Raw genomic sequence first — 24,732 nt, 5'->3', positions numbered from 1 at the left:
TAATATTTAAAGCAAGAGTACACAACAACAGATTGACTTGATCACTTACTCGTTCTTCTGGCATAGAACTGTTTTCTCTGCATTGACACATCTTCACAACTTTCCGTTATTACTTGCCAGAGCGGCATTCTTGAATTTCTTCACTTCCCGGTTAACTCTCATGACAAGTGACAGCTGTACGCGCTGAATTAACGCCCTCTTCCGACAACGAAATACGTTCATTCCAGAAGGGTGGCAGAGTCCTTATCAAACTGAAGGCGTTTGTTGAAATACTGTATTCTCACAAAAAATAAAAAAATAAATAAAAAAATACTGCGAGTGGTTACACAATCAATCGATTCCAAAGTTACTAAATTATTAATAACTGCATTGTAACCAATCAATTGCATCAACATATGGGGTGTGATAAAAATCGTTTTTTATTACAGTGGGTAAAAAACGTTTTTTACGGTGGGTAAAAAACGATATTAATATGGTGCCAAAAATGCACAACGCAAGATCCCTCTTTTTTTCCCCGTTGTTGTTGTAGATTTTCCTCAGAGCATCAGCATCTATGGCAACAGCGAGGCAATGAATATGGTAAGCAGTGTGTTATTTAATTCACAAAAAGAGAGCCAACACTACTATCAGAAACTTTTTTTTTTTTTGGTAGTTGTTGGCGCATCGGCTTCTGTGGCCATAATGCACCTCACAAGGTTTTTGCAGTACTTTGATCCAAGCCCGAGGCGGGATTCGAACCCGCGACCTTTGGGTTGCCAGGCAGGCACTTTACCCACCCGGCTAGCCCGGTCGGCCACTATCAGAAACCTAGCTCTAGCTAGAAAATACGGTATACATATTTGGCATTCCTCAAAGGATGGAAATATTTACGACTTTTATTAAAATAGCCAAAAGCGAAGTAAGCGTGAATGATACTTGATTTGCGGCTGGAGTGAGTAAAATCTGCCTTTCTCTGCATCCATGAAGTATACGTGCATACAATGTATTCCTTCACCAGTTGAGCATTTTGAACCCCAGCTAATTCTTGTCTTGAGCGCCAGATGGCGGCTAGTGTTTTCTTCCTGGTGGTAGTGAAATGCTCAGTGAAGGATAAAAAATACATGTACTGTATAGAGAAAGCGAAAAGACAAACTATATGGGAAAGAGCAATAAATTATTATACAGTTGTTGTAATTAAACTGAACAGCTAAGTTTCGAGAACGTAAAATAGAGTTTTATTAACTATTTTAGAAATTTACAATCTTGTTAATTAATTAATAAGAAGATAACTATATTTGCTTTTCACTTCTGTTAACCAAAGAAAACGAATAAAAAATTCAATTAATTTTAAGAAAATAACAGGATTTGCCTGAAGTATATAAAACACACTGCGTCAACTTGTAATAGAAATATATTATCGGTTGTTAAGATATTACTTAATAAGAAAAAAGTTCAATCGATAACGCATTTTCAGTGTATGTTTCTTTGGTCTCTGGAAAGCTGTTAAGATCAATCATAGAACTCCCCGACCAAGGAAATCTATTCATTTATATAATATTGGTGTAAACACACCATAGACAGCTCTTAAACAAAAAAAAACTACGTTAGTAGTGTGAAGGGCATCATTTTATCTGTATCTCATATTGTGCTCGTCCTTCACAACGAGTTACCATGTATTGCACTACCTCGAATAGTAGCGCTTCACTAAAACAGAAGACTATTGTTACTTATTCTCAGTGGGCACCACCACCCAGACGGCACCGTTTGAAATATGGTATGGGATAAAGATCTCGGTTATCTTCATACTATCCCTATTAGACTTAGGAAAGCAATAAAGATGTAGGAAGGTGAATAGTAGGAGAGGTAGAGGAAGGAAATGCCGTAGAAGAAAGGGGACAGTTACTCCTTCACCTCACACTACTCAAAAGCTCATAAAATTCCTCGAATAGGCAAACGCTTCCCCAGTAGAGAAGATTGTTGTAACCTATTCTCGGAAATGCAGTGGCCATCAGGCTCCCAAGACGGCACCGTTTTCAAAGCTTGTTGGTTTCTCTTCGGTGGGTACCCTGGTGTGGTAGACATGACAATCCAGTTGTGAAGATAATCCCACAATGAGAGATGCCAGAAGGTGTACGTGATAATATTTAAGTAAAAAATTAAATGCAACAAGGCATCATATCTTTAAGAGTATAATAATCTATATAATATTGGTGTAAACATATCATAGATAAACTCTTAAACAAAAGAGCACAATATGAGATACAGATAACTTAGTTTTTTTTTTGTTTAAGAATTGTCTATGGTGTGTTTACACCAATATTACACTCTTAAAGATATGACGCCTTGTTGCATTTAATTTTTACTTAAATTCATTTATATGAATGGTATATTCCAGTATTACTCAAGAATGAAAAGCCGGATCGTCGCTAAATTTTCAACCTATGTTCTTGTGTTGGTCCTGTGAAAATTTCAGGTCTAGTTAGCATTCCGCAGCTCTCGTTCCCCACCTGATCTACAAGAATCGGCAAAACGAAAGTATGTTTTAGCATTAATCAACAAGAAAAATGCGAATTGCTACCAAACTTTAAACATAAATTCTGTTCGCCTCTAGGATGGTTCTAAATTTCGATTCCATAGCATTCCCGCAGTTTTCTCCTACCGAAATATTACTACAAATTTGGAACAGGAGCTCTGATCCATTTTAAAATTCAATGCTTATTTAGAATATTTTAGGAATCTTTGTATCAAATTTTCATGTTGATGGGTTGATTATTCTGTTATAAGGCATGCATTATTACTATCTGCTAACGTACCTGAAATGTTCTGTGTCATCAAAGCCAGATTCATGCGATCAGGGGGGGGGGGGAGAAAGAAAAAGAGAAAAAAGCATTTCAAACTGTGGCACAACCATCTTAGCCAAAGGAGATTACAACTAATCACTTTGATAACAATACAATCAATACTATATTTAGCAGTTACGTGAACTTGAACCATGTGTGTGCTGAGGAGGATTGGGGATCGCTGAGCTCCTTGTTAAATTTTTATAAATTACGGAGTCCCACACAGATTATTTTAACCAGTATAACCCTTAGCTGAAATTCTCGAGCGAGCCGCTTGTTAACAAATTGGCAGGATACCCCTAGTTTGAACCACGGTCAACCCAAATGCGTGTACTATTGTACTTTCGAGCTAGCCACTCGCTACGTCAGGTCTATATTGAAAAAAAAAAATATATATATATATTATATTTATATATATATATATATGAGTTAAGTTAATAATGGTAAGAGTTTTTTTAAGGTAAAATATGATATACTAGCTTATCAGGTAAACCATAAACCATGGCGGGTACCCAACGTGACCTGGAAAAAAAAAAAAAAAAAAAAATCAATCTATGCCATGACATAAGCAATAAATTATAAACATATATAAAAATACCATTAAAATGTTAGTTATGGCAATAAGATACATTGCAAGGGACTTTTTCGAGGGCTAACCCTTACAATGTATCAACCATAATTAACGAGCTATTAGTTTCTGTAGTCATCGTCCAGCATAACTATGTCCTAATATACGTAAAATAGTATTAAGTTAGAGCCAAATGTATAAATTTTGTAGTAGTTAGAGCCAAAAGTATAAAATTTGTAGTAAGTTAGAGCCAAATGGTAGTAATAAAATTTGTTAATTAATCCCAAATTTAGCAGTAAACTGGCAAGATGACTGTTAGCCCGACGGATAGCCAAAATATTAAATTAAATTAAAATTATAGAAAGAGCTATAATTATTGTTAGGCATATGTGCGTAGTTGATAGTAAATGCTGCCACGGTAGTCTAATCAAAATTAATAAAAATAATAACAGTGTGAGCTATGGCTAACAAAGGCGAACGGAACAAAGGTATAAGAATAGATATAGTACCTCAAAGGTACTATATCTGAGGTACTATATCTATTCTTATACCTTTGTTCCGTTCGCCTTTGTTAGCCATAGCTCACACTGTTATTATTTTTATTAATTTTGATTAGACTACCGTGGCAGCATTTACTATCAACTACGCACATATGCCTAACAATAATTATAGCTCTTTCTATAATTTTAATTTAATTTAATATTTTGGCTATCCGTCGGGCTAACAGTCATCTTGCCAGTTTACTGCTAAATTTGGGATTAATTAACAAATTTTATTACTACCATTTGGCTCTAAAATTTTATTACTACCATTTGGCTCTAACTTACTACAAATTTTATACTTTTGGCTCTAACTACTACAAAATTTATACATTTGGCTCTAACTTAATACTATTTTACGTATATTAGGACATAGTTATGCTGGACGATGACTACAGAAACTAATAGCTCGTTAATTATGGTTGATACATTGTAAGGGTTAGCCCTCGAAAAAGTCCCTTGCAATGTATCTTATTGCCATAACTAACATTTTAATGGTATTTTTATATATGTTTATAATTTATTGCTTATGTCATGGCATAGATTGATTTTTTCCAGGTCACGTTGGGTACCCGCCATGGTTTATGGTTTACCTGATAAGCTAGTATATCATATTTTACCTTTAAAAAAAACTCTTACCATTATTAACTTAACTCATATTCATACAGACCGATGTAATGTTTAATCGTCCTAGATGGCATTAATTGGTTATGTTACTACTTAATATTTATTATAATATTTATATTTATTATAACATTTAATATTTGCTTTGTTATACTTGGATATATATATATATATATATATATATATATTAAAAGCTTTGCTCTCTCGTAGTGACAGTGACTAATATTATCAATGTAATAGTGGCATGTGATTCAAGAAATGTAATAAATGTAGTGCTTATGTAGAAAATGCTTATCTATATAAGCTCATAAGCATATGAGCTTATGCAGCAGAAGCCAAAAAAAATTCACACAATCATTCCCTCTAAATGTTTGTCCAATTCCTCCTTAAATTTATTTAACCTATCAACTTCCACAACGACAGATGGAAGTTTGTTCCAGCAATAAACCGCCCGCTGGCTAAAGGCAAATTTCCGCACATCTATTCTACATCTGTCTTTCCTCAATTTAATTTATGCCCCCTTAGGTTCGTAATCTGAACAAGTGAAGAATCCCATCAGAATTCAGCGTGCTCAACCCATTCAAGGCTTTATACACCTCAATCAGATCATCTTGCAGGTGCCCAGTCTCCAGCCGCTGCAATTTTCAGAACTTAGGTCTCTCTTGGTAAGAGGATCGCTTCATTCCCCTCACCAATCTTGTTTCCCTTCTCTGTATACGCTTAAGCAAATCTACATCCTTCCTAAATTGAGGCCTCCAGACCTGTACACAGTAGTCAAGGCGTGGCCTGACCATTGCCTTATACAGAGGGACAATCACCTCCTTTTCCCTGCTAGAAAATTCCTGTATATCATTGACAAAACCCCATGACCTGCTCTAGCAGCCTGTCTGCATTGCTCACATATCTGACTGCACAATTACTGCCAAGTCTTTTTCATTTTCTACCACCCTAAGTGTAGCACCACACAGTTGGTATGTTCCTCTGGTATGTGTTTGTATATTAGCACCACTGCAAGGATGATTTCACTTGGCACTATAAACTCTTTTTATAACTTGTTCGGGTTCAAACCACCTAAAATATTTAAAGCTATGGCAACCATAACTCATTTTTACTTACAAACCATAACTCATTTTTAATGTACAAGGATTTTTTTCCCTCTTGAACACAGCAGTTAAGTCGCGAAAAAAAAATGCTTATAGCTTACATTTACGGTCATATGCTCTTTAATGTCAGAGATAATAAGGTAGCGCTACACAGAACAGAGTGGATTTATTCTTCAGAACCTAATAGATTGACATCAGAGCGGCGATCACCAAGGATTCGTAAGGTGAACACTAGATCTAATAATGATTTCTCAAAAACCTTTAACAAAGAATAACTGGTCGGAATGGGCCGATATCCTTTCTCTCATAACAACAAGCTATCAGTCTTAGGAAAGGGAACAATTCTGTACAAGAACTGTTCCAGTACAGAAGGCAAATTTGTTGGTTGACTTCAGAGTTGAAAATAACAAGACGTACGTCAATAATATAACAACTTGAAATCTTTAATACACATTCGGGAAGCTGATCTAAACTGTTAATGGCAATCAAAAGGTTTATTAATTAGGCCAAGTTTCTGAACAATGAAATTCAAAAAGACAGAGCGTTAATACTAGTATTTCTATTCAGTTTCTATATACTTCTGCCACCGGACAGTATTTATTCGAAACATTTGAGCAAGCCACTGCCGGAAACGCCATCTCACACACAAATACATTATTTCCCCAACAGAATGGAAATGACCACAGCTCGCTTTCAATTACGAGAAGTAAGGCACTAAACGGACACAGGACTTTCACTTCGCTAATGGTCATCATATTTACAAGTCTGAAAGAGAAGGGAATTTACTAATCACTTGGTGAAGAGGTATAGGCAGAGCTGCGGAGCGGCGCAGCTATCACTAGAAGTAAAAGATGTACGCCAAGATTCCCTTATTCAGAGGGCTCAAACTAGAAAACACAATAAGTAAATAAGCACCGTAACATAGCAGCCAAGGCATCTATTTGTTTAATATGTAAACTAACAATGAAATTATTTTAAAACACGATTTTTATTGATAAAAGCAGATGGAACCGCAACAGAGCAACAAAAGTTAACGTTGCACAGTAAAGAAAGATCGTTGGCAAAGCTCTTTTACCAAACCACTAGTAACACCTTAGCTGCGTTTCAGCAGTACGGCCTTTCAGAAAACTTAAGAGGATCCCTTTCGCAAAATGAAGAGGAAATTCGAAGTAACCGGTGTTTTCTCTATAGCTCCCGGAAGAGGATGCAGCGAAATTGCGAGAGTTATTGATGACAAAAACGCTGATGCGACTGTTGGTACTAACTGAAAATATACACTCGTCCGTAGCGGTGTAGCGACAACCGTACAAATTTATAGACTAATCGCATATCTGGCCCCTTTTGTGTAGTTCACTGTCATTCTAGGAGCCGCTCCTTAAAGAAACACATGTCCACCTCGTGCCATTGTCTTCCCACAATGGTTTTCATCCATGTGCTGCATCAATTTAATAAAACGCAGTTTCGATAACACACAAACTTCGCTCTCCGGGTGTTTTTTTTTTTTTTTTTTTGTAGGCTACAAGTGGATGAATGTGGACCGGGAACATCTGGACTGATGAAATTTATTCCTGCTAAGCGTAGTGTGAGCACCCATAATTTGGTCCTATATGAGGAACAATGCTTAGACGTGTTACGTTCTCGCCAATGGCCACATGTTAAACCTGCTGCATTCATTCAATTGTTAAAATATGTATTTTATATTGCGAGGTAATAAAACGTATAACGACAGTTTTGCGACCTTCTATATGAACGATATTGATTTGGCTCCACCACAGCAGTAGTCGGTTGAAATCACTGGAAATGGAAGATATAAACAGAAATTGGTGGCTCAGGGTGATTCGCTAAGCTTCTCAGCTCGGTACTTCAGGCTGTAGCGTGAGCATGGAGAGGGAGCAACCTTGAGTCGCGAATTAATCTCCATACGGAAATTTACCGTTTGTCTGAACCCCTTACTAGAACTTCTCATACAGTGGGCTAGTAGCATACAACGCTACTAGCCCGTTCATGCACTCATGCAAATACTTGGGTCAAAAGGTATTTTCCATCTGCTTTTATCAATAAAAATCGTGTTTTAAAATAATTTCATTGTTATTTTACATATTAAACAAATAGATGCCTTGGCTGCTATGTTACGGTGCTTATTTACTTATCGTGTTTTCTAGTTTGAGCCCTCTGAATAAGGGAATCTTGGCGTACATCTTTAGTATATTATTAAAAGTTATCGACATTTTTAATTTTTCCAATTTATTTTATAAAAAAAAAAAAAAAAAACCAGCTCCTTCCAAAAATAAATAATATATAAAAGTAATGAAACAAAGACAGAAATGCAAAATCATATAAACAAGTACTATGTTGCATGAAAAATCACTGTCCAAATTCAAAATTTCTAATTAGACATCTGTTCTTCAAAAACAACTTTTATGGTAAAAAAGAACTAAATCAGAGGGTCGGCAGCCTATGATATTGGTGCCAAAGTAGCACTAGACAATCTCCCGAATGGCGCTCCAGGAAACGATTAAATGAAAATCGCCACAAAGAAGCTCCCTAAATGCGTTTCAGAACCCCCAAGTCACCTGGAATGCAGCAGGTCATATCCATGTACATACACCCCCTGATTTCAAAAATTCAACATTAAGGGTCTGAACACCAGAGTGAACTCAGCAAGCGAGCTCTTATACCAAGATGAACTTGGTACGCCACATCGAAAGGTTGACAACCCTTGACCAATAATTGCAGGAAAACCTAACCTAAAGAGATACGGCACTCATCCACTAAAGATCACATTTAATTCATTGGTTCTCAATTAATTCAATATAATTGGTAAGGTGGGCAGTCATCGTGGCCGCCCATCAAGATGACCGCTTGTCCCAGGATGTTAAAAATGTCTTTTACATTGTATTACTTTCATTCTTTTAATAGTGGAAGCCGAAACACCTATTAAGTCTTCAGCCAGAGCAATAATTAAGTTAAGTGATTTACCCGGATGATTTGCTGTAATCGGACCAGAGTCAAGTAATCGAAATACAATTATTACGCATGCTACGTATTGGAATCCATATGATGTCACAAAATATTGCAAAATGCTTGTAAATCGTCCATGCGGCTACCCTGGAATATAAACCGAATTTATTTTATTTAAGTAGAAACTTGAAAACTGGTAAAAACATGCCGACTAATAATAAGCAGACAATGTTTATAGTAACTAGTAAGGACATCACTTAATTAGTATAAAATCAATAGCCGGTATATAAATATTAAAAACTTCGCATATGAATATGAATTAATTCACGTCCAGCATTCACGGTATTTCATTAATTTCTGGTAAACATTACTGGTGAAAAGTGCATCTGATATCAATAAGGAACCAAGCACAAGTATTTTTCTAGTCCAAACTTCAGATTGAGTTTAATCCAAAGTATCAATTATTCCTTAGATTAGAGCAAAGTAGAGTATAAGTGATCATTAGGGTTCGGATTTTTATTACCTTAAAAATGTCAAAACATGATGAAAATATGTCATTAAATTTAACCAAATATGACCTGAAATATGACTAAATATTTTACCTTTACGTACCGTGTAAATGATATTCACTTTTTTCATTCTTTCAAAGTTGTACAACGACTTGTTATACAAATTTCTAACAAGTAATATAATGAAAATATCACAATTTGCAAGTTTTTTTTTTTTTGAATAAACATTAAAATAATTTTTTTTAAACATACAAAAACCAAAATGTATAGGCTACGGTACTAGGCTACTAACACTTAAGTTAATAGGTACTTTCCATCGCATTGCGATACCTGTATCCACTCAAAATGTTTTGGGGTTAATCTTCTATCATATGCTAATATACCCTTGTAAGCAGAGAAGGACCTCTCGACATCACAAGATGTGATCAGGGCAAAATTAAACGCCTTAATGACATCGGGAGCTAGAGGAAGTCTTTCAACGGCCGTATCCTCTAAAACTTGGGAAATTTTGGATATTTGCATATGGGAAAAGCATAACAAAGGAACCTCGTGAGGTACAGAAATGATGAAGGAAACAAAACGGTACAGGGGAACTTTATTCAAAAATGGCAACATAGCACTGGCTGCCATGATACAGATGCATCACTGCGAAAGGTGAATCTAGCAACAGTTGCGTGATTAGTTTTATCCAGAACCTTTGATGCAAGGAGATACCATTTAGATGGTTCATCTGAATCAAGCTTTCCAACAATAAAATTAGCCTTCACAATCCGTGGTTTCATCAACTGAACCCCACACACAGCTGCTTCCAATGTCTTCGCGAATATTGTTTAGACATTGCAAGTAATAATGTAAATAAATAAATTAATTAATTAATTAAAATATAGCCTACACAGCGTTCAGTCTTTTGGATTTTATTAAATAATAAATTATTTAATAAAATAAATGAGCATACCGATTTATAGCAGTTCTCAAGGTAATTTTTCCGTAACATTGATTCGTCAGGAATTTTTCGGGAGCAGTAGCTTTTGAAGACCGGATTCTTCACTTTGTTCCAAGGAATGTTTGCGGCAACCATTGCTTGGCATAAACTACACTACACTTAAAAATGTATTTATATATTTATTTAAGATTATACATAAAAATTATTATTTTCCGATTTATATGAAAAAACTAAATATGCATGAGCATTAAATTTGGAATGTCCATATATCGAAGCATCCAAAAATAAAAATTATGATAGATCTATTACCAGGTAATTAATTAATTTACCTAAATAAACTAAATGCAACAAGGCATAATATTTAAGATTCTATATAATATTGGTGTAGATACACCATAGATAACTCTTAAAGAACAACTACGATAGGCGTCTCAGTAGCCAGGTGGGCAGGAGCAGCAGTGCGTAGCACACGCTTCTTAATTATACCGGGGTCCGAGCCCGCGACCACCAAATACGGAGGATGCGGAACGGTCAGGGAATGACCACCGAAGCAATATGGCCTTAGTTGCTAATGCTCCTAAAAACCAAATAACAACAATAATTACGATAGTAGTATGAAATGCATAATTTCGTCTGTATCTCATTATGCTCTTCCTTCAAAACGAGTTGCCTATGTATTGCACTACCTCGAATAAGTAACGCTTCACTAATAGAAAAGACTGCCACCAACCGATGAAAAGCCAACTAGCTTTGAAACGGTGCCCTCTGGGTGATGGTACTCACTGAGAATAAGTAACAATAGTCTTCTCTATTAGTGAAGCGTTACGTATTCGAGGTAGTGCAATACGTGGGCAACTCGTTGTGAAGTAAGAGCAAAATATGAGATACAGACAAAATGATGCTTTTCACGCTACTATCGTAGTTGTTATTTAAAAGTTATCTATGGTGTATCTACACCGATATTATATATATTAATTTCCGTACCTCTTTATTGCATGTGTTGCAATATATTATTTTTCCATCCGTTTGCTATGTCTTTAGACTCTTCTACAAAAGAAATTCCTTTTCTAAAATGCCAAATTTTGCTCGATTTTGGCTTCATTTCGCCAACAGCTGAAGTTTCTACTGTATAAAATAAGTTTATTATTATTAGCCATATAGTCCAAGGAAGACTAAGGCTTATGGTGCACCAGCTAAAAAATTTGAGTTACCCTGAGAGAGAGAGAGAGAGAGAGAGAGAGAGAGAGAGAGAGAGAGAGAGAGAGAGAGAGAGAGAGAGAGAAGGGAATCACCAAGAAAGAGAAGAATGGTGATATCCAGCTCAGGATCCTGGGTGTGCCAAGCCCATACTCACCAGATGTGAGCCCCCTGGGGTTAATTGGAACAAATAATTCGTTGAACTCAGTATAAGGCGAAACTACTGTAAAGTTTTAAATTATAACTAAAATTACACTGCGGTGTCGTCGTGAGTGACTAAAGAGTCAATCAAAATAACTTTGGGATTTAGTCGCTCGTGCCCGCCCACGCTGGAATGTGAAATGATTAAATGTAAATTCCCACGGTTTTTTAGAAATATATTTTAAATCAATTCGATAAATAATTTGTCGATTATCGTAAGACGAAATATGAAAGTTTTATGTCAACAAGTATAAAATATGCTATTAAATATGATATTTCATTTTTTTTTGAAATTTTGACCTAATGTGTAAAATATGATGAAATAATAAACACGCTTCTTTACGATCCTCAGACCATGTAACATGGACACACTAAGTTTCATGCCTTTGTGTAAACGAAAAATTAATATGATAACATATAAAAATCCGAACCCTAGTGATCATGTACCTCTCCTAGTCTCCACTTTAATACTGATGTTAGCTCAGAACCAAACGCCTTGCTCTAGCTGACAGTTTTCTTTGCCCATTTCATAATAGTAAGCAGAAGTGATCAAATTTGAAAATGCATCTTGAATGCAAAAGGAAACATCTGAGTGGAGTAATTACCGGAACTATTCCCAGCGTAGAGAAGCAATTACCTAAAGAGGAAGTTAAGTCAGAGCCCTATTGACTCATTCGAGTATAGCCAGTGTATAATGCAGCAAACAAGTGAGTGATACGATTTTCAATCACACTCTTTCAATTAAAAGACAGGAGGTGGGAAAATACCGTAAATAACAAGAAAAGAGTTTAACTTCGCAGACAACTTTCATTTAATTTAAATTGCCTTTAAGAAGACAGTAACCGAAGACAGACATAACAAAAACAGGAAGATAAGACGGAAGCTGGCAAACAGAGCGCAAAATGATGGATAAGGAATTCAAGTTTCTGTCTGAGATGGAAGAAACTGGAATAGAATCCTGATCTGAGGGGAACTCAATTAACTAAAATAGTGCAGGGAGCATGATTAAGGAGGAAGAGGGTGGAAAAATCACGGCAAGACACCATCTACCATTTTGCCCAGTGAATTGTTTCGCTCGACATAAAAAAGGGGGGGGGGGTTAACTGAGTGAGAGAGAGAGAGAGACATCTTATTCACTGCCTCTAATGCCGTGTTTGCAATTCAGTCATGCATATAACACAAAAAAAAGTGTCATTTCCGTTCGTCTGAAAAAAAAATAGTCTTTCATCACAGATGAAAAACAAAAATATGAACCCACAACAAAAACATAAATAACCCCATAAAATTCTAAAAACTATGGAATGGTGCACCTGAAGCATATTTATTGCCTTTATAAATCTTTCTGTTAGTTTGGTCTCTCTGCCTGCTGTTTGAACAGAAGTTTATCCGGTTCATTCTTTAAAACGTATCACTACCGTTTTATTTATCAAATTGTTCGTATAAAAAGTTGATGTTGTTCAAGTTAATCATGATAACAAAATTCTAACTTTCTTAACCTGAACAGTTATCATATTTAATCGGACAGAATTATTATTATTTTTTATTTTTCCCCCTCTTATGATGGTATTTAACCTCTGAAAATTAATAACCGGTCAACTAATATTGTAATCCAGTAACAATAAGAATTTTGAAGAAAAATATAATTGGTAAAATTCAACTGGGTATGATCTTCAAAGGAAAGGTTTTTTTTAATGAACTTATTTTAATAGGACAATTAATGTGATCATTTAGGAAGAAATTTTTCAATCACAGACAACCAGGTTTACATGAAATTATTGTACTAAAATGCACAAAATACCCTGAGTACTTCAAAAATGAAAAAAAAAAAACGCAACCAATTTTAACGAATATTAAAAGCTAATAACTGCTTTAAGTAGTAGCTTCCCCTATGCTAAATATCCAATTTATTTCTCAACATAATGACCCAGAAACATTTCCGTACTTGTAAAATCCTCTTATCAAGTTCTTGAAACTTGATAACAATGATCGTGCTGTCATCCGCTGTTATCTTGAAAAGTGAGGATCATCAATTTCAACCTCTGTATATTCAGAAACCTTTGCCATCAAGCAGTTTTTAAGTGATCCAAACAAAAAAAAAATTGTTGGGGGCAGACAGGTGTAAGGAGGATATTCAAGAAATTCCCATCCCACATCATTAAACGTGTATTAGGTTTCACGCGCTACATGAGGCATTTTGTAGTTATTCAACGGTATAGTGGAAAGAAATTCTATAGGCGATTGAAGGTAAAGTAACATCTTGTCTCTCATTCCATACACCTTTCAGCTATATAACTGGTGGTATCAACTGCTTCCATAAGCAATGTGCATTTCTCAGATCTAAAGATTTTTGATGAGATGGGTGGAATTATGGCGTAAATGCGCAGCGGAATATCTACCAAATGACCTTGAGCCGCCTACAGAAATTTTTCCTACTATAGTACTCCACGTCTGTTTTTAAACGCCATGACAGTCCCAATTACCTTTTCTGCTGATGGCGCAGCCTTAACTTCCTTGATGGAGGTGAACCAGATTGTCCCATTGCAGTGATTCGAAATTTTGATCCAGGATGAAAGTGACCCACGATTCATCACAGTCGACAATCCTGCAGCATCTCCCTCCACCTCCTAGCGACGCATGGGGCGTAAGTGCATTTTGCGTTCCAAGTTTTCGTAAAAACTCGTCGCGCGCGCACTTTTCGAAGATTAAGGCGATCATGCATTATGAACAGGATAAACCAAGTACCATTCCACAACCAGGGCCAATCCCGAGAAGGGGCTAAAGTCCCAAAATAATGGGGGTTTTGTTTTTGTTTACTGCTACATGATTAAAGCATAACGATTCCCCCGAAACACGACTTTAGCCACCGTGGAATGTTATTCCACCTATTACCAAAAAAAAACTCGCAATTCAGTATTTATGGAGATGCGTTTTTATTTGTGATTTATTAATGGCTCTTCCTCATAGAATTACTGTCATTCTGAAATTATTTGATAGAATTAATAAAATGATAAGAGTAAAGTTACCATCACCTGTGTATATGCAACAAGAAACACTGGAGTATGTTTTATCAAAGAGAAATGTAACGTCCTCTCTCGACAGGTGTTTCAACTATTCCTACACAAAGCCTGAATATGTTGGATAGAGAGTGAATTAATCAAAATAAAAAAAATTATAAATAAAATAAGTAAACTAACAAATTAAAATCTTACACAGACGGGAGAAAGGAACTGCTAAATGGAACCAAGAGAGATAAAAAAAGACGATATTTTAAATTAAGGAAAATGTCAGTATCGAATTGTATTCTGATAAAACAGAAAGTGCACATAAGAATAAGTCCTTATAAGAATAATACCTAGAAATTGGATCTGTATTTTGCTGTTGGGGTCAATTTCATAAATTAAACTTTAAAATAATATCAACGCTTAAAGTTGCATCCATTACTGTTAAAATACATTATAATATATCAAAAAAAAAAAAAAAAAGATACGCAGAAGAATTTTCCTGGGTGTAGTCCAGTTTCTTGTGGGTATTACACTTCCTTCTCGAGAAGTTGTACCATCTGTTTTCCCTCAACGCGATTAAATGCATTGCCGTAGCGTTCTTAAGAGTCCTTTATCACTGAGGGGCAAAAACACGACCTTTTTTTTTTCTCTCTCGTTGTTGCTATCGTTAACTCGCATTAATATAATTCACCTTTATTTATATATATATATATATATATATATATATATATATATATATATATATATATATATATAATTCAGTATATTAAATCATTTTGTTCAGCCCCGACTGACAAGCATAATAGGATTATCTGTAGGGCTAATAGGAGGGCTTGCCGATACAATCAACATTAAAAAGCAAAAACTATAAAACAAAACATAAATAAATAAAAACAACACTGCTTTCATGTTCTATCTCCTAATATTTACTCAATTTCGTCACTATAGGAGTTTACAACACACACACACACACACACACACACAAAATAAATATTCAGTAAAAAGTATAAAATCTCTTTACAAAAAGGCACAAGGGTCAGTCAAAGACCTCTGAGGAGGAAACGAGCTGATTTCCAGGGTTGAGGACGAAAGTTAGAACCTTATGTCTGAAAAGATGCCGAAGAAACTTAAGGAGAAAAAATACGAAAATTTATCACCAGAGGAAAAACTGCGGCTTAAGCATAAATAAATGAAAATTATACATACATAAACGGGTAATGCAGAATAATACAACACAATACAATTTATTCATCAAAAAGATACCAAAAAAAATAAAAATTCATCAAAAGAAAATAATAATAAAATGCATGCGGTGTTTACTGATGAACAGGTTTACAGTGCTCGAACTGGAAAATACACCAGTTCTCATTGGTTCTAAAATTCAGATGCAACAATTAACGAAATGTGGTGGAACTAGTTATCAGCAATGTCCATCCTAACATTTTGGAAAATAATTCGGAAATTTAATAACCGGAATAACTGAATTTAACTGAAAAGTGGGGGTAATATTTACAGCAACGACCCAATTCGAACACTGTATGAACAACAATAACCCTTCTAGCCCACTTGCTGTAGAGGGGGTGAACCTTGTGTTAATAAACTGATAGTAAATAAAAAATATATAAATAAATTGGGAAAACTGGAACGCAGAGGTTGCCCGCTTTCCGTATTACAGCTTAAATGAATAGCATAAGGCAGGGGTCGGCAACTTGCGGCTCGCGAGCCACATGCAGCTCTGCGAACATGTAACTGCGGCTCTAACTTTTAGCCCACATGAAGCACAATTTGACATGGAGTTAAGAGGATTTAAAAATCAAGGATATATGGAGTGCAAGACTAAAACTGAAACTGAGGATTTGGAAAGACAAAAGTTCTACACAAATGGACGGCGATAGATGAGATGAAAAAACAAGACTAAATTGTGTTCGATGCTTGGAGTAGCTTATCGGACAAGTATATAAATTGAAAATATTTGCATTTGGACTTCTCTCAGTATTTGGTTCGACGTATTTCTGCGGGCAAATATTTTCGAACATGAACTATATTAAAAATAAATCAAGAAACCGTCTAAACAATGCGACTCTCAGCATGTTTAAAGATGAAAATTACGGAATACTCGCCTGATGTCGAGAGACTCGCTCAAGAAGTTCAGCAGCAAAAGTCACATTAATTCGTACCTAATTGGATGTTTGTTACGTTTTTTCAGTATCAATAAATGACATTTCAAAAAAAAATATATTTTTTTAATAAAACACCTTCCCACTCTATTCCATTTCTTAAAAAACTGCCCCCAGCTTGAGCTAAGGTGCGGCTCTTCGGATTCTCTTTTTTTAATTAGATCAAAAATGGCTCTTCCCTCAAAAAAGGTTGCCGACCGCTGGAATAAAGTAATGAAAACGCACACAGTAACAGCGTGTCAGAACTGGTCATCGCTGGTTGTTAATCCGCCCGCTTACTGGAATGAATTTTAATGTAAGCTTGCTGGTTGTCAGCAGATGGTATTATGTTGCTGCTGGGCGCAGATTGGAAGAATGAATGGGCAATATGGCGGATGAGCAGAAAAGAAATGTTTGCAATTCTCACAAGCCTTTTCTCCAATAGTTTTGTTAATCGGTGAGCATGGTTTTTTTTTAACACATAATTAAAAGTTTTTCCAAAGCGTAACCTACTTGTACTGTATGTGTACATAATACTGAATTCACACTTATAGATGCATGTGTGACGTCTTCGACTCCTAAGTTCTTGAAACTGACAATAAACGCTGGTCAACTAGGTTTTTATACGTACCTACCCAGGCCTCCATAGCCGAGTGGTCAGGAGCGGGAGTGCAGCAGCACACGCTCTTTGAGTAGACCGGGGTTCAAGCCCCTGACTGCTAAACACGGTCGATCTGCCAACCCACACTGGACCAGCGTGGCAAATTATGGTCCATTTCCCTCAGCATAAATTGTTGAGGAGGTTTCCATCCTGCTGCAGTGGGTTGATAATGGCTGCAGTTTCCTTTCCCCCCCCCCATGGCAGAGATATCTCCGCGGCTGCTGGCCTATTCCTTCAACACTGTACGGTTCGCGGCCATGTAAGCAGCCGAAAGTGTTATGCGTCCCACAGTAAACTTTTCTTACTTATCTGACACTGTCTCTTAGAATCGTTACCATCTCCTAGAGAGGGAGAGCTACTTGAGAATCCCTTTTAACGTTATTCTAAATAACCTAACCGTCTTCTTATACGCAATACAATTAATACGAGCTTTTTCTTCTTATCAAAAATGCCTACTATCTTAAAGTTCAATATCTTAGAAATAAGAAACCCAGCAATTAGAGAATTACAAATGGATGTTCTGAAAACCCCATCCATGATCACGCTCCCTGTCAAAGATGTAATACTTTCCAGTACAGGCTAGTCAGACGTTAGTTTACCTTTAGCAGCACGTGGTTGGTGCCTTCTTGTTCACACAAAATGCAGGTTAAGCAGCGTCTGTTGTCAGTTTTGGGCACTTGCGTTACTCGAAGCCGTCACACGTCAGTATGTATGTGTGAATTGAGTGGTATGCACACACAAGTAGGGATTCCAAGTTTGAATAAAGGAAACTTAATTACATGATAAAAAAAAAAAAAAAACAGATCATCCATTAACTAATACGAACAGCAAAAACTGTGAGAAAAAAAGACTTGCACAAACCAAGAAAACTTCGTTTCTGCGCATCCGCCATATTGTCCACCCATTCATTCCTCCAATCAGCGCACAGCAACAACACAATGTCTACTGCATCAGCCGCTGGAACCAGCAAGCTGAAACTAAACTTTATTCAGTAAGCGGGCAGATTAACATAACCAGCAATGCAGACAGACTGCCAGAGCAGGTCATGGGGTATTGTCAATGATATACAGGAAAATTTGCTAGCAGGGAAAAGGAGGTGATTATCACTTTGTATAAGGCAATGGTCAAGCCACGCCTTGAGTGCTGCATACAGCTCTGGAGACTTCTGACACACTGTTACTGCGTGCGCCCCCATTAACTTACACCATTTAAGCTGAGCGAAGACGCGGAAAGTGGGCCACCTGCATCCTTCGTGTAAGTACCCATTCGGCTGCGACCTTCAGCATTTTATGTTTTGGTCCATAGTCAAAACAGATTGGACGCACCTGTCCTATGGCATCTGAAGGTCTTAGAAAGATGATGGCCAAATTTGAAGATACAGGAAGTCTATGCTTAGAAGAGAAACAGGGCGAAATCGCACTGTTTCCTGTAGTGGGAGTAGGGGCAGTCCCGAGATTTTCTAAAGTGTGGGGGGGGAGCAAGGAGTTCTGGGAAATCATTAATTTTACGTTCGTTTCAGAAATACACCTATGTCGTTCTTAAACTAAACCGAGGACGGAGAACAACTTTCCTATGGGGGAAAAAACAACTGATTAGGCAAATTTTAAATTTATAAATCGTAACATCTAAACGGTAACAGTAATTTTAACATTAGATTCAAAAATTTCAGCTCAAATATCTAGGCAAAGAATTGGCTGAATCAAAATTACCTTTAATTGAAACATGACTGTGCCTATTAAATACGGTCTTACCTTTTCATACCAGAAAACCATCCCATCGATTTTTTTTTTTTTTTTCCAGCTTTAAAAAAAATCTTTTAAAATCATCTCAGTACCTTTTTAAAAAGGTAAAACTGAAGCGTGGGTGTTAATTAACAAAAGAAACCTGATGTCAACACGCCCTTTTCATTTCTGATTAGGCAATTGTACTGTTATGCATAGTGCGGTATGTTTAATTTACCACAGCTAAGTTAAACTGCATTATGTACACAAGTATTCCACCCCAAGCTCCCCGTATCCTTATATCTGATTATACGTCGTTATAAAGCCTAAATTAACCTATTCTTTCAGCCCGAGACTGGAATTTGATCGAAGTATACATATCAGTCTGGAGTAAAACGTAAAAGTAGGAGATAAACGTTTTTGGAACTTAGGAGATATTAAAGAGATCCTCGGAATGAAAGGGTTATTAAGAAAGCCGTACAAAATCCAGAAAAGTCAATATGGCCACTTGAACAAGCCAGATTTCGAAATCAAATGCGTAGAATATCTTACAAAAGCTCCCTTGTGCGCATAACGAATGAAGATACATCATCCTGAACACTTCTGCGAATGGATTGCATCATAGGTGGATGAAAACTGGCACCGCAGTGTTTCATTTGAATGGTCGTGTTAACAGACACAACAACCATTACTGGGTCACTATAAACTCACGTCGAACAGCAATCTCACAATCGCCATAAGCTGGCATGGCATGGTTGGGCTATGTTGCTTTTGGCGTGATTAAACGAATAAAAACTGCAACAAAACTAACTTAGGCCTCATTTTTTAAATTTATTTATTATTATTATTTATATATTTTTTTTTCTGTTAAATTTTTGTCGTTTTTCTCTTCTTTCGCAGATGTGTGCTGCGAAATCATTAAAGTGATTTCCCTGTTTCAGTTCATCATCATAAGATTTCTGTCACCCAGAATAAATCGGGGCTCAATCCCTTTGACACCTTTACCAACGTCAGATGGTAAGGGTGTGAAAGGGATCATATCCACAATATTTTTAACTTAAGTTGCCATTAAATAATTAACTGAAAAAGAAAGGAACTAAACCTGAAAGGCCTGGCTCGGCTAGACACCCTGGACCCGTACTCACCAAGCAGTGAGTCCAGTTACTTTGTTCAACTATTACCGGTGTTTTCAATCCAAAAGTAGAGCAACACTTCTAGGTCGCCCTCTAATAGTCAGCCAAAATGGATTATAGATAATTATACTAAAATGAATAAGAAAGGCTTTCGGTATGGCTGTATAAAACTAAACCTATGCAAAACTACTTTTGTACCCCCCCCCCCCCATCCTTGATATGACTAGGCTGTCTGAACGAATATTAAAAATAGTGCAGAACGATATGCGATTTAAACTAAAAAAATATTTACACTTTTTTATTCCACTGAAACTGCATAATATGTTAGCTATGGCCCATTTGGATTGGCTGGGGGGGGGGGGGGATTCCGCCTTAAAAGTTACTTATATCCAAATTTAGTTGTATATTCGGGCAGCCCCTGGAGTGCTTAAATGGGTTCTGGTTTTAGGTAGATTATGGATTAAATTAAATAATCTTTTGAAGGATACTCTCGTGAACTAACCACTATTTACAACGTAGTTTTTTTATGTGAAATGTGTTCGGCTTAACGAAGGAACTTTTGAGACGTAATTTATGCTACGCAAAATGTAATAAAATGCGATATCCAAGGAGACAGAATAAAATTTCACTGAAATTCAGGAATAAAGACTTTTTCCTTAATCATATGACTGATTTACTCTAGCAGATGAAAAACTTTCCTAGGAAGTTTAGGAGGTTTGGAGTAAATTTTATTTAAAATTTTTATTTAATTCCGCCTTCTGCAGATCTGGGGAGGGGGACACCCGAATAAGTAAATTTTAATATACGTAAATTTTTTGGCCACATCCACCTCCCCTTCTCGCTAAAAGAAAAACGTGAGGTGAGCATAGAAACAATAGTGGTTTTTTTCCTTATGTACGACTCTTAATAATGATTTAAGACACTTGAAAAGTGTGAAACACTTCCACAAAAACGTTATTAAAATTGAGATAACTGTCAACTCTCATTCTGATAAAATAATAATTTCGGCACACTAGCCCCGAAAACGTTACCCAGCGTTCTGTGGCCTATATAAACTGCGTGATTATACGTTGGTTTTGCTGGCATGCAACCCTCGCCTTAGCCACGTTGAGAAAAAGAGCCTCCTGCAAAATTCTTCACATCTTCACGGGATTCGAACCCAGTTATTTTATGCACGGTGAGGAAGAACTGCGATCGCTGTAAACACTGTACTACACGTGAAGGTGCTCATGTCAGATTTCTGAATGAAGTCTAACAACACTTGTACCGCCTTCTCTATTGCAGCGAAAAATAATAGTTATTGAAGAAGAGGCTAGGTTATGTGTATTTTGAGCGCCAAAGCAACTAAGGCAGTGTAGCATGAATATTGTCTGTGTTTAGCGTGCATTCTTCAACTGGTTTTCCTGTTTTCTGAGCTAAAAAAAACAGTTTCAAGGAGATAAAAATCATACTATCTTCACACGAAACTTGACTAACTCATGTTAGAAATGGATTGGAACCCAGCTTTTTCCATCCAATATTTAAAAAAAAAAAAAAAAAAAAAATCATAACTACTGTACTAACTACGAGGACCAACTCACTGCACTTTGCGTTTATTGTGATATAATTTAAATTCTCTTTTCAAACAATGCGTGATTGATGTGCTAAATGAAAATGTGTCAACCCCAATGAAGCACATGGCTCGTATCCTCCCATTATGTGAGAAAATCGCTCCTCATGAGTATCCGAGCATCATGCATTTCTATGCATAGTTCTCGAATCGGAAGATTATTGTAAATATACAGTCAGTTTAGTTAGGAACTTAGTCGTCGGTATATTTAAATCAATAGAAAACTATAATCAGTCATGTAGCAGAAAATCGGAAGGGATCCATTCGCAAAGCTCATTACTTACATGATATTTCTTCAAAATACTTTGTTCTCTATATTAATGAAACTATTCGGAAGTTCCGACCCTTAGAAACAGTATCCACCCCCTCCCCTACAAAGTGAGGTCTACAGGTCTTTACGATACGCTACTAACTATAATTTTGATTCATTAAACTTTTTTCTTGCTGCTTTGGTAAGAAAAAAACTTAATGACTAAAATTTTAGCCAATTAAGCTTTTTCGGCTTAACGATTTTTTTTAAGCCTGCCATAATTCCTCCCCTCTTGTACATAAAAGAAAAAACATTGTTAATAACTCACTATAAGTTCATTAAAGGAACATATTTTGAAGAGGTGTTCATGGAGATGTTACGCACACACACAGCTAAATTTGTATTTTCGCCAAAAACAAACAAAAATATAAAAAATAATACTTTGTAATAATAAAAGGAAAGAAAAACTTAATATCTTTATGAATACTCAATCCAAAAATTAACATCAAAAGTCTCTTGTTCACACATCTCACTCCATGCCAGAATTGTACCCCCCCGTACTACTGCAATTCATCTCTTATTATTTTAACAATTCATACAGAATTTCAGAGGCTAAAACGTTAACTAAATTATGAAATTTAATCAAAACAGTTAAAATTCACTTACCAGTTGTCCTTATTACAGAAAGCGTTGCCTAAAAGAAATCTTGGGAAGCCATAAAGTATCCTAACTAGCAAACTGAAATCTGAAACGACGGGGCCTTGGATGTTGTTTTTTGGAATTTTTTTTTTTTTTTTTAAGTGGAGGAAAAATAAACTCAGAAAAGTATTCCACTCTAGTCGGAATCAACTTCCTAGCATACGCACTTTAAACAGTTCACTAATCTTGTGGTGTTCCATTTTGGGCTTAATATTTTGACTACCTTTGTCAGATGTGACGTTCCATTTTTGACAGGAAGGAAACAGATATACAGGAGTCAGGAGAGTCCGTGATGCAAAAGATGCCGATGCTGCCTCTACCCGTTCGGAAGATGCGCTAAACGATTGGCGCACCACCTACATTCTCCCACGATGTATCCATCACTGATAACTATGTGTATATAAGAACATAGAGCGTGATTGCATTCTGCGTAATCCTCTTACAGTTACTTGTATTCAGAGAACTCTCCTTCTGTAGATTTCTTGTATAACTTCCCGCCCTGGAAAACCTATTAGTGTGCCAACGTCGAGCGAACGACTATCATTAAGTTCCAGGACTAGCCGCTTCACTGAAAACTGGGCTCGTATTTCGGCTCTGGCGTAAGTGACGTCTGAGGGTGGAGCTTAACTTGTGAGAAAACTGTCATAGGTCTGTTTCGCTGAAGGGATCAGTCCATATTACTGTGGGTGGGAACTAAGATAAGATATACAACTGAAGTATGAGATATATGAACTACACAATATTTTCCGCTGGTATATATTTTTAGTCACTGGGGCGCTCAAATCAAAAAAAAGTTCTCCTTTCATATATGCCTTTTATACATAGGAGAAAATATATTATTTTTATGCGTGTGCAGGCAGTGATGCACTTTAAAACACAGAGGTTACTGTGGTGTATTCATGGATGCTGCGCGCTGGTAGCAAGAGGCACATGTCGTCTGATTCTACACGACGCCACTAAAAGAACGGTTATGTTATTGAGAGTAGTTGCTGTATTTCATACAGTACTTCTCTAGTTGATTAGATCCAAAATACGTAGCACCCAGACATTAAAAACGGTTATGAACCCGTAACAATATCCCCCTCCCCGCGCCTTCTTCCCTTTCGGCATACTTGTGAATTTAAGTTACGAAGAGAACGGATACTGCGAAATGCCCTCGAAAATATAGTAGCTAGTAAAGTGTCATCACTCCTAGTTGTGGATTATTTCTACCACACTAAATACAGTACAGTATCTGTATACAGGAACAGATAAGGTGACGAAACTAAGTAGGGACAGTCGAGGAAAGGCTCCGGAGCCCATACTTCAAAGGAGACCATAAGTGTGTAAATGGGGAAATTATTTTTATGATTATTATTATTTTAACAGAATGAGTTAACAGTTATAACTCACACTTCTCAAGCGGTTAAGTCATTACTAGGAGTCGGTATGTCCGACTCCTAATAATGATTTAACTTGCTACTCGCTGTTACTGTGCTTACCTCAACCTCAGTTTCCTCCTCCCTTCAGAGATATTCACACCAAACCTTCTAGGAAATTTCTTCAATTATTAGCGGGCACAGTAAACCCTCATAATATTATGGAGGAAATACTTTTTATTCCTGAAATTTTCAAAAAAAAATCTTGAATTTTTGAGAAATTTGTTCTAGTTCGAATAATCACATTTTATTACATTCGACGTGGTCAAATTACGAATGTGTTCCGTCTCAAAAGCTCTTTCGTTAACTCAATTATTTTAAAAGCATTTTCCCATAAAAATGATGTAAATAATTCTTAGTTCATGACAGGAGCCCATAAAAACCTATTAATCCATAATATAGCTAAAATCAGGGCCCATTTTGTCATTCTCAATTTTGATGCCCTTCTAGGGACTGGAAAAATCTTACTGTAATTATATAGGTAGGGATTTATTTATTTTTTTATTATTTATTTTATTATTATATTTCAAAGATGCCATTTGAGTGAGAGACAAGTTTATACCACACCACTCCAACACTTTGAGATAACAATATTTCGTAACTAGCCAATCTGTTAGAA

At 36.3% G+C, this 24,732-nt stretch overlaps 1 protein-coding gene across 4 annotated transcripts in view; it reads right to left on the bottom strand.

Moving 5' to 3' along the window:
• Positions 1-24,732, bottom strand: part of LOC150085645 (fibroblast growth factor receptor 3-like) — a 509,974-nt gene that overhangs the window by 426,407 nt on the left and 58,835 nt on the right. Inside the window, exon 1 of one of the 4 annotated variants that reach the window (XM_090374152.1) lies at positions 24,177-24,214. The exons of 2 other annotated variants lie outside the window; for them this stretch is intronic. The gene's annotated coding sequence lies outside the window, so the exon portion shown is untranslated. Of the gene's footprint in view, positions 1-22,662; positions 23,229-24,176; positions 24,215-24,732 lie in introns of those variants that run through there. One more of the 4 variants, XM_090374151.1, reaches the window with a different exon arrangement.

Source organism: Mastigoproctus giganteus, chromosome 5, assembly GCF_048544385.1.
Source record: "Mastigoproctus giganteus isolate SK-2022 chromosome 5, ASM4854438v1, whole genome shotgun sequence".
Classification (NCBI taxonomy): Eukaryota; Metazoa; Arthropoda; class Arachnida; order Uropygi; family Thelyphonidae; genus Mastigoproctus; species Mastigoproctus giganteus.
Note: the sequence above shows the minus strand (reverse complement) of the source record. Positions and strands in the feature narration are given on the sequence as shown.